A 12,787-nucleotide genomic window follows, 5' to 3' on the forward strand; every position below is an offset into this window, starting at 1 on the left:
TGCTTTGGGCGGGCAGGGGGCGGGGCCGCGCGGGAAGGCGGGGACCTGGCGGGGCCACCTTTGCCCAGTCTGGGCCCCAGGCTTTCCGCCAGTTAGGGTGCACCCAGGGGCAGGAGCCTATGGGACAGGAGCGGCAGCTGGGCAAGGGCGCCCCCTGGGGGAGCAGACAGAGCTCAAGGCTGCGATGGCAACAGGCAGAGATCACAGAATTAGACCAAGACACACAGACACTCCTGGACACATCATCAGACTCTGGGTCTGTCACAGACATAGTGACAGGGATGCAAAATCAGATTAAAATCACAGAGACGTGCCCGGACGTTGATACAGCCAGACACACCCACAGACAGGTCTCCATCCAGAGCATAAGCAGATGCCCAGACACCCAGCTCACCGACACACAGGCAGACCTCACAGACACCCAACCCACACATCACCAGGTGTGGACACAAAAGCAGATCGGGGCACCCGAAGACACACAAAACTTCAGAAGCTCTGAGACAGACCCACACGCAGACATGGACTCGTGTGCAGACAGGTGGACAGCCCACAAAGGCAGGTACACCGGCACCACTTCCTGCAGCAAAACTGATACTCTGCCTCTCCATCCACCCCTCAGGCCGTCTCGTCATCCATCCACCCACTCACCCACCATCTCTCCCTCTCTTCTCCTCCCCTGCCTTCACTGAGTTTCCTTGCAGATCCACTGTGTGCCAGAAAGAAACAAAGCCAGACTTCCCGGGACTCAGCCTCTGACCCCTGGAGCCCAGCCCCTTGGCTGTGCCCATCTCTCGTTCTCCAGCCCCCTGTGCTTCTTACCCACCGTGAAGCCTGAGCAGGGAGGGTCCCTGGAGACACTGGGACCTGAGGGCCTCCCCCAGTTTTTTGGTTTTTTTCTGGAGCAAGTTCCATAGGTATTGATGGATCTGGGCTGCCCAACTGGCCTCAGTTTCCATTCCTGTGTGACACTGTGCAGGAATGAACCCATGTTGCTTTAGTGGATGTTCGTTTCGTCCCTGCATCAAACGAGCCCTGCCGGGGGTCTTAGGGAACAAACTCATAAGTTTGTTTGATGGGTCCTGCTGGCCTGGAAAATAGAACCCTGTGAGGGAACCCCATAATCGCCCCATTTTACAGATGTTGTTACAAAAACCGTTTTATGCAGCTGGCAAGAGCTCAGAGGAAGAAGCAGGGTGAGTGAGCATCAGCCAAGAAACCAGGCTTTGAGTTCTGGCTCCAAAACTGACCAGTTATGTGCCCACAGGCAAGGAGGTTGGCTCTCCCTGCCTCAGTTTCCCTTCTGCAAAATGGTAGCAAGAGTTCCTTTCTTATAGGCCTGGAGTAAGACTCTGCCGAAATGACTGAGGCTGAGCACCCAATCTGTAATGAGCACTTGATAACTGGGGGTCCCTGAGTTTTGGAGCAAGATAGCCAAGTGTCCCCAAACATGGCCCCGAGGGACAGGGGCCTCAAAGAGAAACAGGAGGCCTGGGGACAGTCAGCCTTGTATGTTTCTACAAATGTGAGCCCCGCCCCAAGCGAAAGGATGCATTTTGCTTCTGTCCATTCTCTTCCACTCGGAAATGTGATGTTCTTCTCTACTTGGCACTAATTTTCCTTTGTGACCCCTGTGTGGGAGCTCCCTAGAGGACAGGAACCCACTGGATTCTTTTTAGGATGCCCATTGGGTTGTTCCTGGTATGGGGCTTGGCACAGAGCCCTGGGCCTGTCCACAGCCCAGACAGCTGCTTCCTCTTCCTTCTTCTGCCCTTTCCCTTCCAGAGAACTGTGGCCATCTTTGTGATGCAGTGACTTGAGCAATCAAGGGTCAGAACTGGTTTCCAAGAAGTGGCAAGTAGCAGCCAGAGCCCAGGCTGGGCTTAAAGATTTGGATTCTAGACCTGGTGACCAGGGGACCCTTGCCCCACTCTTTCCCATCTGTTCAGAGGGGCTGGGAAATCCTGCCTTGTCTTACTTTATTGGACAGGTAAAGATTCAAAACTCCATTTTACTAAAGGAAAAACAGACCCAGAAAGGGTGGCAAAGGGCTCAAGGTCCTCAGAGAGTGTCAGCAGGGGTCCTTCATCATCCAAGGCCAGAGAAGGACAGTGCAATGGTCCGATGGGGAGCCTCAGAGCTCACTCTTGGCTGTGTGACTCTGGGCAAGTTACTAGACCTCTCTGAGCCTCAGCTTCCTCCTATATAAAATGGGTGTAACAAGAACCCCCAGCTCTGGGGATTAAAGATAGCGTCTGTTGAGGACCAGGCACAATAGTGTAAATGGTACGTGAAACTTTGTGATGACGTCATCATCAAGAATCAGGACCTGTCCTTCCCCTGCAAGAGAGACATTCTTATGTGAAGGTAAACAGGTTGCAGACAATGTAGAATATTGTCTCTTGTCTAGAGGGGCTCAAAGAACTCTCTGCCTCCGAAATAAGTCTTGTACCTGGGGTAACTGACTGATGCCTGAACTCCACCGTGAGGGAGATCAGCCCTTCTCTATAATGTTCCAGGCCTCAAAGATGAGGTGTTTTTTTTTTTTAAGTTTATCTATTTATTAGAGAGAGAGAGAGAGAAAGCGAGCATGAGTGGAGTAGGGGCAGAGAGAGAGAGGGAGAGAGCATTCCATGCATGCTCCACATTGTCAGGGCACAGTGTGAGATCATGACCTGAGCCCAGATCAAGAGTCAGATGCTTAAGCCGACTGAGCCACCCAGGCACCCTGACAAAGGTGAATGCTTAGGAACTTTTGAATAGCCTCTTACCAGACAGATGTGCCATTTAAATCTCACAAGACAATCATTGTCATTTGTTAAAGAAGGACACTGGGACTCAGAGCAGTGAAGTGACTTGGCCAGGGTCACACTGTCAGGAAGTGGGAGCTTGGAGCCCGGGGTTGATTCAAAAGCCTGTGCTGACTCTTCCATGGTTTAGAGGTCAATCTTATTCCACCTGTCCCCCCACCCAGGGGTAGGGCCTCAGGGGCCTGGGTCAAGTTCAGTCCTACAGCTCTCTGTAAGTGAGGCTCCCGAGGGCAAGGGTCAATAGTTCTGAGCCAGGGTGTCTGGTATAGTTTCAATAAACATTTGTGGCATGAGAAAGGAGGGATGAGTCAGAGAGAGCTGAAGGAAGGATGGAAAGAAGGAAAGAAAGGAAGAAAAGAATAAGGTTCAGAGAAGTTGGGGAAAGTGCCTAAGGTCACACAGCACAACTGGGATCCCAGGGCCTGGCTGGGCTCTGCTATTCCCCAAGGACAAGGAACTCCCGGCCAGACATGGCCCTGGGTGGCTGAGCTGGGAGATGGGGGCAGGGCAGAGCAGTAGTGGGTGGGACCATGATAGGGCATTTGAAGGCCTCAATTTCTTTACCAACTGGTGACTAATGGCAGATGAGCAGTGTCTGGCATGAGAGAGCCCAGAGAGGGAAGGGCCAGACTCCCCTGAGGTGGGATGGGATGAGGTAGGGGTATTAAAGCAGCAGGGAGACTCACAGAAAATGTCAAGACATAGGCGTGACCTTTCAACGGGTGTCCTGTCTGGGACTGGGATCTGGGTGGCTGGGGGGCATGGGGACCAGAGGGCAGAGCGCCTGATTGGGGAGGGCCCTCCCAATGTGTCCATTTTACAGATGGAAAAACTGACCCGGCCCTCCTGCCTGCAGCTCTGTCCTCACAATGCCCCTTCAGCTCGGTGACTGTGGGCACTTCGATTCGCCTTGGGGGGGCTTCAGTTTCTGTTTTGGTGAAAACGGGAATCACGCCCCAGAGCTCATGGGGCTGCTTCTGGTGGGAAGCCATGGGGCCCAAGGGAGCCTTCAGAGGTCTGTGTGAGCACCTTCCTCCCCCCCCGCCCCCACTCCTGAAACACCTCAGGGGCAAGTGGAGCCCTTCACCTGGCATTCGAGGCCTTGCAGATCTGGCCCAACATACCCTCCAATTGCATTGCCCGCATCTGCACCCTCCAGCCTCACCAGGCACACTACTGGCCCCGACACCCCCCCAGGGTGCCTTTGCTCCAGCTGTGCCCTCTGCCTGGGATGCCCTCCCCTCTTCACCTATTACTTTCACCCGGGCTCTACCCCCTTCCCAAAGGCCACCTGCTCCCGGAGCCCATCCAGAGCAGGACCCCCTCTCCCTCGCATGCAGCACCCGCAGGGCACGGTCACAGCCTGCCTTGGGTCAGGACCTGTGTGTGCATCTATCTCCACCCACCTGCACAATAGATGTTTGTTGAGTGAATGAGTGACCTGTGGTAATGAGAGCGAGCGAGCGAGCGAGATAGAATGAGACAGAGACTTGTTCAAGCTTGGGCCAACCCCAGAGCCTTGACTGGCAGGATTCATGTGCCAGTGGCCCATGGCAGGACCAGGAGCCAGGGGGTGGTGCTGGGAAGGGCCAACAACGTTCCCCGGGCCACACAGCAAGTCACGGCGGATTTGGGAGTGGGGTCTCCAAACACGACACAAAAGTAAATATTGGCCCTGTACCTCTATTCCCAATTTTGAAAATGTAGGAAGCTGCTTGTATTGAACTTGCAGTTGGGTGCTGCATCGTCCCGGGGAGCGGGGTGGGGCAGGAGGCGTGCCTGACGGGACCAGTCGGAAGCTGCTGGCGCGGGTCCCGCGGCCCCAGCCTCCAACCCCGGCCCCTCTTACTGGCTGTGAGACCTCAAGCCTTACTCTCCTATAAAAAGAGACTCCAAACCCCCAGCCCACTGGGCTCAGAGGAAGGGATCCAAAGAGAAGGCGAACCCCCTCCCAAGGAGCAAGTAGCTTCTATGATCGCTGTCCCCACTTGGGGCTTACAGTTGGATGGAGAGTGTAGGACTTTTGGAGAGTGGAGTCAGGCAGCAAGATTTGCCCTGCTCATGGGAAACCCACTTCGATCCTACTCACAACCCATTATGCCTTTCTTGGCACACAGTCCTAACAAAGAGGTAACATACCAGCCTGATGTAATAGCTCCCAAAGATTAGAAGCTGAGAAATTAGGATCAGAGAGGAAAAGCCCTAGATGAGGGAGCTGTGAGAGAGAGAAACACCCTGGGAAACTGTGCAAGCGGCAAGCAGCATGGGAGCTTTGACCTTGGTAATGCCGACCCTGGGGAAAAGTCCCTTGCACCCTGTCCAGCGTCACAGGGCAATCGTCAGCAGTCATGACAGCGACCCAGAGGCGTCATGTGAGTAAAAGGGACTTTGTGATATGCGCATTGGGCTCACAAGGCACTCTCCATTCCCTTCTTGCTTCCTGTAATGGCGGCGTGGTTCAGCCACAGCCATTAGGACACAGACTTGAGAGCTCAATGGCCCCAGGCTCATCTCCAGCTCTGCCACGTACTTTCCTGTGTGACCGTGGGTAAGTCACAGCACCTCTCTGAGCCCTGGCTTCCTCATCTGTAAAAGGGGTATGATAATAGGAGCAAAAGTCAAAAAAAGGGGGGTTGATGATTTGATGATAAAGAGGCATGATGTGCTGATACATGCTACAACATGGATGCATTTCTTTATGCTCGTGAAAGAAGCCAGTCACGGAAGACCACACTGTGTGATTTCATGTACATGAAATGCCCAGAAGAGGCAAATCCACAGAGACAGATGGTAGATTCGTGGTTGTCAGGAGCTGAAGGGGGAGGGGATTAAGGAGCCACTGCTGATGGCTATGGGGTTTCTTTGGGGGGGAGGGGTGAAGAAAAGATCCTAAAATCAGATGTCGTGATGGCTGTACAAATCTGTGAGTATTCTAAACCCCACTGAACTGCATACTTTAAATGGATGCATCCTATTGGGTATGAAGTATATCTCAGTAGCATGGTTTTTTAAAATGTTGGTTGATTAATTTATTTTTTATTTTAATGTTTATTTATTTTTGAGAGAGAGATTGAGAACAAGTAGGGGAGGGGCAGAGAGAGAGGGACACACAGAATCCGAAGCAGGCTTCAGGCTCTGAGCTGACAGCTCAGATGTGGGGCTCGAACTCACGGACTGCGAGATTATGACCTGAGCTGAAGTCAAATCTTAACCGACTGGGCCACCCAGGGTCCCCAATCCTGGTTGATTTAAAAACAAACAAAAAGCAAAGGAAAAGCTCTGAAAACCTTTACAAATAAGATTTTCACATCAAAAACCCAATAGAAACACTTACATGTGTTTAGGGAAATGTATAGGGAGGGTCTTTACAGTATTGCTTGTTACAGCAAAAACTGGCCACAACCTAAGTGCCCACCAAGGGGGGATGATAGCTAAATAAGCCACACATGGTGATATGAAATAGCAGTTGAAGAAAGGAAAAGGTCATCTCAGTGGACAGCCGTGGAATTATTTCCAAGTCATAATGTTGAGCAGAGAAAGGAAAACACAGGATACTGTGTGGGGTATGAATTCTGCATGACTGTTCATTTTCTTGAGAACAAATAAGGAAATATATGTAAAGTATGTAAATGTAAGTATATAGAAGGTTTGAAAAAAATCCACTCCCAATTGCTGATGGTGGCAGGAGGAGGATTGGGGCCATGATTGGGAGGGTGGGTGGCAGTGATTTTAAGGAGTTTCAGTGTTCCCTGGAAGTTGAGACCATTTTTAAGTGGGGAGATGTTTTTATGTATCCCTTACGTCACTAAAGATTAATTTTTCAAGAGAAAAGAATCCCTCATTTTAGATTTAGAATCAAGTTTTTATAAAAGTGAAAATATTCTAAAACAAAGAAATTCTGGCAAAGTAGGTACCAAAAATATAGACAGAGATAAAAAATAAAAATAGAGAAGTCCACTGCTAACCCACAAAATACTTTTGTCAATATTGGCACGAACTTCAAAATCAAAACTAAACCCACAAATGCAGCGCATGAATGAAGAGGAAGTTTGGGATCAGAGCTCCCACGTCTGAAATTCAGAATTTGGGGTGCCTGGGTGGCTCAGTCGGTGAAGCATCTGACTTTGCCTCAGGTCACAATTTCAAGGTTTCTGAGTTGGAGCCCCACATCGGGCTCTGTGCTGACAGCTCAGAGCCTGGAGCCTGCTTCAGATTCTGTGTCTCCCTCTCTCTCTGCCCCTCCCCGACTTGTGCTCTGTCTCTGTGTCTCAAAAACAAATAAATGTAAAAAAATTAATAAAAAAAATGAAATGCAGAATTTCAAGGACTGTATAGTAGATTTTAGTTTACAGCCCTATTTATATCTTAGACTGCTTCTGGAGCACCTATACACACACACACACTCACACACACACACACACTCCAAGAGCATGCTTGAAAAATCTTTTACTTTGTTGAAAAGAGGGTCAGAGAGGTAAAGTGACTTGCCCAAAGGTGCACAGCTTGGAAGGGGCAGAATGGATGTTCTGAAGTCCATGCTATAAGCCATACTGTTAGAATTGCAAGCAAGGGGTGAACCACCAGATTTTGCAGCATCTCTGCTCCCCCCACTTAGTCTGAGTCATTGGTTGTGTCTGCCCGACACACCCAGTTCAGTCAATATGAATCAAACACACTTTCTTTCATGAAAATAAATGACCCTCTCAGGCAGTGGCTGAGATTGTCAACTAAATTGAACACTTGTTTGGCTGAATTGAGCACTTGTTTCTCCCGCCTGTTGGATGAGCCACTTGAGTGACTATCTGCCCAAACTGAATGCTTGGAGGTCTGAAGCAACACCCAGCTTGACCCACTTAGCCTGAAACCCGACCTTCCCATCTGAGGGGGGCTGGCAGTCACCGTGTCTCGATGTCACAGGAGGTGGGAAATTTGACTTCATTCCTGAAAGCACTGACCTTAGTGTCCCGAATAATAAACTCCAATGAACAGAGGTCTCTGCAAGGTGATGGGAGCCCTTTTAGCACAGCATTGTTTGGCTTCTGAGTAACTTCCCTTTTCTATAGGCTTAGTGGATTGTCAATCAATAGCCTTGCCCAATTGTAGTGAAGGGCAGGCCTCGGACACAAGCTCAGCCAATCAGATCCTCTCCTAAGACTTTGGATTTTCTTTTGAGTAAATATCTGTGAGCCCGTGTCCTTCCAATTGAGTTTTTGGGTGTTAAGCTGCCCTGAGTCTGTTCCTGTTCATGTGACCAAAGAGCTGAAGGGGTGCACCTACATTTTCTTCGTGTAATTCTCCCCACAACTCTATAGGGTTTAGGGATTATTGTGCTCATTTTACCGGGGAAACAGACTAAGAGAACCTAAATAACTTGACCTGTACTACACAGCAGGGACTCGAATCCAAATCAAAGTCAAGAAGGGAGTCACAGCTGCCTTCCTAAATCCGTCATTGCTATGGTGGGAGAGGAGTAGCTTCATAACGCAGGTTCTAACTAATGTTCTTTGGATAGAATCAAGGCTTCACTCCCTTTCTCCAGCCTCAGTTTTCCCACTTGAGAAATGGCAAGGCTGGACCAAACAATGAGTTTCTGATGCTCCTAGAGTCTGTACTTTCCATGTGCTGTGACTGTAAGCAGAGACATTAAGGCCCTGTCTTCTCATAGACAATTCCAGGGAAATGGAGCTGGCGGGGGTTGGGGAGCCTTCCTGAACCAGCACCCAGCTGGTTGACTTCCCCCCTCTCCCCACCCCGAGGAGCAATTTTCACTCTCTGCTTTTCTGGCCTAAGACAAAAATACCTCTGTCACATTGGATTAGCATCACCTCTTTTGCTAAGAACCTTCTCACGGAGCAGCCCCCTTGCTTTGTCAATATTTCCAGAATGTTCAGATTTCTAAACACAACTTGACAGGTTGGGGTCTTCTTCTTCTTCTTTTTTTTTTGGAGGCTCAAATGAGATTAACCCTGCCCTTTCCTAGTGGTGGCGGTTGGCTGTTGACTTGTTGGGGGATGCAGAAGTGGAAAGAGGGAGGTGGATTGATGCCCCATCTCAGGTCAGGACAAATCCTGCGTCAGGACCTACCTTCACCCCAGGCCACCACTTTCGCTGGGTGCTCTGGGCAGTACTCAGGCTTATCAGGGGGCCCAGAGGCAGAGCTGATGGGGGGCTTCAGGGTTGGTTAGCGCTCAGCTGCACGACCTTATGCAAATGACTTCCTATTTCTTTTTTTTTAATGTTTTTAAATGCATTCTATTTTTTTAATGTTTTATTTATTTCTAGGAGAGAGAGAGAGAGAGAGACAGCGTGAGCAGTGGAGGGTCAGAGAGAGAGGGAGTCACAGACTGAAACAGCCTCCAGGCTCTGAGCTGGCAGTCAGCACAGAGCCCGACGCGGGGCTCGAACCCACGAACCGCGAGATCATGACCCAATCGAAAGTCGGACGCTTAACCGACTAAGCCACCCAGGCGCCCCATGACTTCCTATTTCTGCACCTCAGTTTTCTCACCTCAAAAATGGGCATATGGGGGTGCCTGGGTGGCTTAGTCGGTTAGGCGTCCGACTTTCGCTTGGGTCATGATCTCGCGGATCGTGGGTTCGAGCCCCGCGTCGGGCTCTGTGCTGGCTGCCAGCTCGGAGCCTGGAGCCTGTTTCAGAGTCTGTGTCTCCCTCTCTCTCTGACCCTCCCCTGTTCACGCTGTCTCTCTCTCTCTCCTAGAAATAAAAAAAATAAATAAATTAATTAATTAAAAAAAAAAAAGGGGCATAACGGGAGTAACAACCTCCCAGACTCAGGAATACAGGAGTTAGTAGTGTCTGGGATAGCATTTGGCCCAGGAAAAGCTGCATAAATATTGGCTATTTTTATGCCTCTTATCATTCCCAAGGGCTTGAAGGACCTCCATTCCATTTTCTCCCTCGGGTGTGTGAGAGGGGATGCCAGCGACACCCAGCACCCGCTGTGCCAGCTCCGTGTGGAGGACATTTATGCACGTTGCTGCTTTTCACCGGTTTGTCCCCAGCCCTAGCCGGCTGCGCAGGGCCCTACATTGTCATTCTCTCCAGTGGCTCCCTGTCAGCCTGATGAATGGCTCCCTCCCCCAGTTTCCAGATGAGAAGGGTGAGGGTCAGAGAGATCAAGCGGCTTGCCTGCAGTCATGGGTGGGACCTCAGGAACCAGGATGTGCCCTGGGGTCTGCCGGGGTGGGTACACATTCCACCTGGCCCTGTCCTGCAGCCCCTGGCCCTGTGCTCTGTCACGTCCTGCCAACGGAGCACAAGGGCCAGCTCCACCCCCGCCCCCACTCCCCTGCCGTAAGTAGTCCTGGGAAAAGTGCATTTTTCGAGATGGCAGCCTCCAGAAAGGCATTGGAATCACCTTGCTCGTTCAGATGGGCCGTCCATTGCAGTACCCTGAGAGGCAGAGGCCAGCGGGACTTTGACCTTCGTTAATCTTCCCACCCAGGTCCACGGGGAGCAGCAGACACCAGCTCAGCCACCGCCAGTGGCTTTTGTTAAAAGCCTTTCAACGGCCTGTCCGTTTTACAGGTGGGGAAACGGACGCACTTGCCCAGTACCAGGCCTGCTAAATGTGTGGTCCCTGGGGTGGGAGCAGGGACACGGGGAGAGCAGCTCGGAGGCTGATGTTAACGTCCAGGCCGGAGAGGGCGGGGTCCGGGGCCAGGGAGGTGGTGGGGCCCTGTTCGCACCTTTGTGCCTTTGCCCATTCTGTTCCTTGCATGTGTCTGTCCTTCACAGCTTGACTGACTCCAGGCTCACGTGTCCCTTCCACGGCCACCACATCAACAGCTGCATGGCCATCGTTCACTAGGCACCGGCTGTAGCTCAGGCCGACGTCATCCATCCATCATCTCCTTCAAGCCACATGCCAATCCCGTGAGCAGCTCACCAGCCCCGTCCGTGGCTTTAGACACTGTGTACTGAGGACTCGCACCTGTGCGTCTTCAGCCCTGGCCTCCCTCCTGAATTCCAACCCGGGCTTCTGACTGCCTCCTCCACGCTCCTGATTGAGCCCTGACTTGCTCCTCCCGGGCCCCTCCTTCTGGATGGCTGACGGTGCCACCACTCCGTCTGCACAGGCCGCAACCCTTGGAGTCAACCTTGACTCTCCCAGTGTCATCTGCTCAGATCCCACCTCCAGTATGTCAGGAAATCCTGTGACTCTGGCTTTAAATCATCTCCAGAATTTGACCCTTTCTTGCGACCTCTGCTGCCATCACTCTGGTCCAAACCACTGGCCTGTCTTACCTGGACTGGGCCTCCCTGATCCCTCTCTTTTCCCTTCCCCTCTCCCCCCATCCACACAGCAGCCAGAGGGACCCTTTTAAAACATAAGTCAGACCGTGCCACTCCTCCTCTCAAGAACCTGCAATAGCTCCCTAGTTCACTCTCATCAGGCCCCCAAGACCTTCACAGTCTGCCCCCACTGCTCTGTGACCTCCTCTCCTACCATTTTCTGCTGACCTCCCTGACAGCCCTTTGGCACACCGGGCATGTTCCCAGCTTACTTCTGCATTAGCTGTCCCCTCTGCCTGCGATGCTCGTCCCTGATATGGTGACCTGGGCATAGCAGGGGTACCTGAGAAGCGTGTTTTGCGTCTGAGCGGCACGCTGCATGTAGTAAGCTCAGAGGAAACTCAGTAACGAAGAGGTAAAGATTTGGCCAACACACATCAGATGCTGTGTGATCTTAGAGATTGCTCAACTTCTCTGTGGCTCAATTTCCTCATTAGCTAACTAGTTCGTAGAGGAGCTGATGGCGTCACTGGGGTTTCTGGGTTATCGCAGCTTGTGGGGAAAGATAGGTCATGGTCCTGACCTCAGAAACCAGAGGGCTCAGCCTTGCAATTTTATAACTAGGGACACTGAGGCCCGGAGAGGGCTCAGACTGTCCAGAGACCCATAAAAAGTTGCGGAGTTGTTTTGTGTTTTCTGGTTTTTTGGTTTTGTTTATTTGTTTCCTGGGGTTTCTCTAAGGATTACTTTACTTACCGGGTAATTTATATATTGAACATTTATTGAGCACCTCCTGTGGGAGAGCCATGAATAAGGCACAGTTCCTGTTGTCAAGGAATTGTCAGGTCTGTGGAAGAAATAGGTTATAATTTGCTCACCGTGTAAACAGTAATTCCCATAAACTATGTTTAGGGTTGTGGTGGAGGAAGGCTTGGGGCCCGAGGGACCTGAGATGGGAGAGGACTTCTTTCTGTGTCATAGATCAGGGCAGGCTTCACAGGGGAGGTGACACTTCATCTGGGGTTTGCAGTGAGAGCTGGGGTTTGTCAGTCGGCTAAGACAAAGAGGAGCGTTTCCTGCCCCGTTTCAGGGGCAAAGTCACAGAGGTGAGGAAGGGCGTGCGGAATCCACGGGAAGGGGGAGTCAACCAGTATGGCTGGAGTCTGGGGGGATGCAGAAGGAATGCCAAGGCTGGAGAGCTTAGTAGGAACCAAACCACAAAGGGCCACATATGCCAGACTCCGGTTAAGCCATAGGGAGCCCCGGGCAAGCTTGTAAGCAAAGGAATGAGCGGTGCGGTTAGGGTAGAGCTTGAGGAAAATAATGGTGTAATTATTAACCACGGGCTTTTAGCGCTTGAATCTAGTGGTTACCATGATCCTCGGGCTGGAGTTTAAGATGAACAAATTGAGGCCCAAGGGGAAACGATGCCCATCGCTGGTCAAGGGCAGTAGGTGTCTCCACCTGGTCTCTGTAGGTGGGCAGAGCCTGCGGCCGGGATACGTTTGCAGATCCTGTGAGGTCAACTGGCCCCAAGAGAGGACGAGTTCCCGCACTTCTGGGACATTCGTCTCTGCTTCTCCCGGTCAGTCCCGCCCTGGAGTCTCTGGAAGCCATGACTGATAGGGGAGTCCTCTCCCTACAAGCTCCCTGTCTGACCCTGACCATGCCCCTTCCCCTTTGGAATGTCAGTTTCCTCATCCGGGCAGTGGGTGTGGTAAATG

Source organism: Hyaena hyaena, unplaced genomic scaffold (assembly GCF_003009895.1).
Source record: "Hyaena hyaena isolate Hyena2069 unplaced genomic scaffold, ASM300989v1 scaffold_25, whole genome shotgun sequence".
Classification (NCBI taxonomy): domain Eukaryota; kingdom Metazoa; phylum Chordata; class Mammalia; order Carnivora; family Hyaenidae; genus Hyaena; species Hyaena hyaena.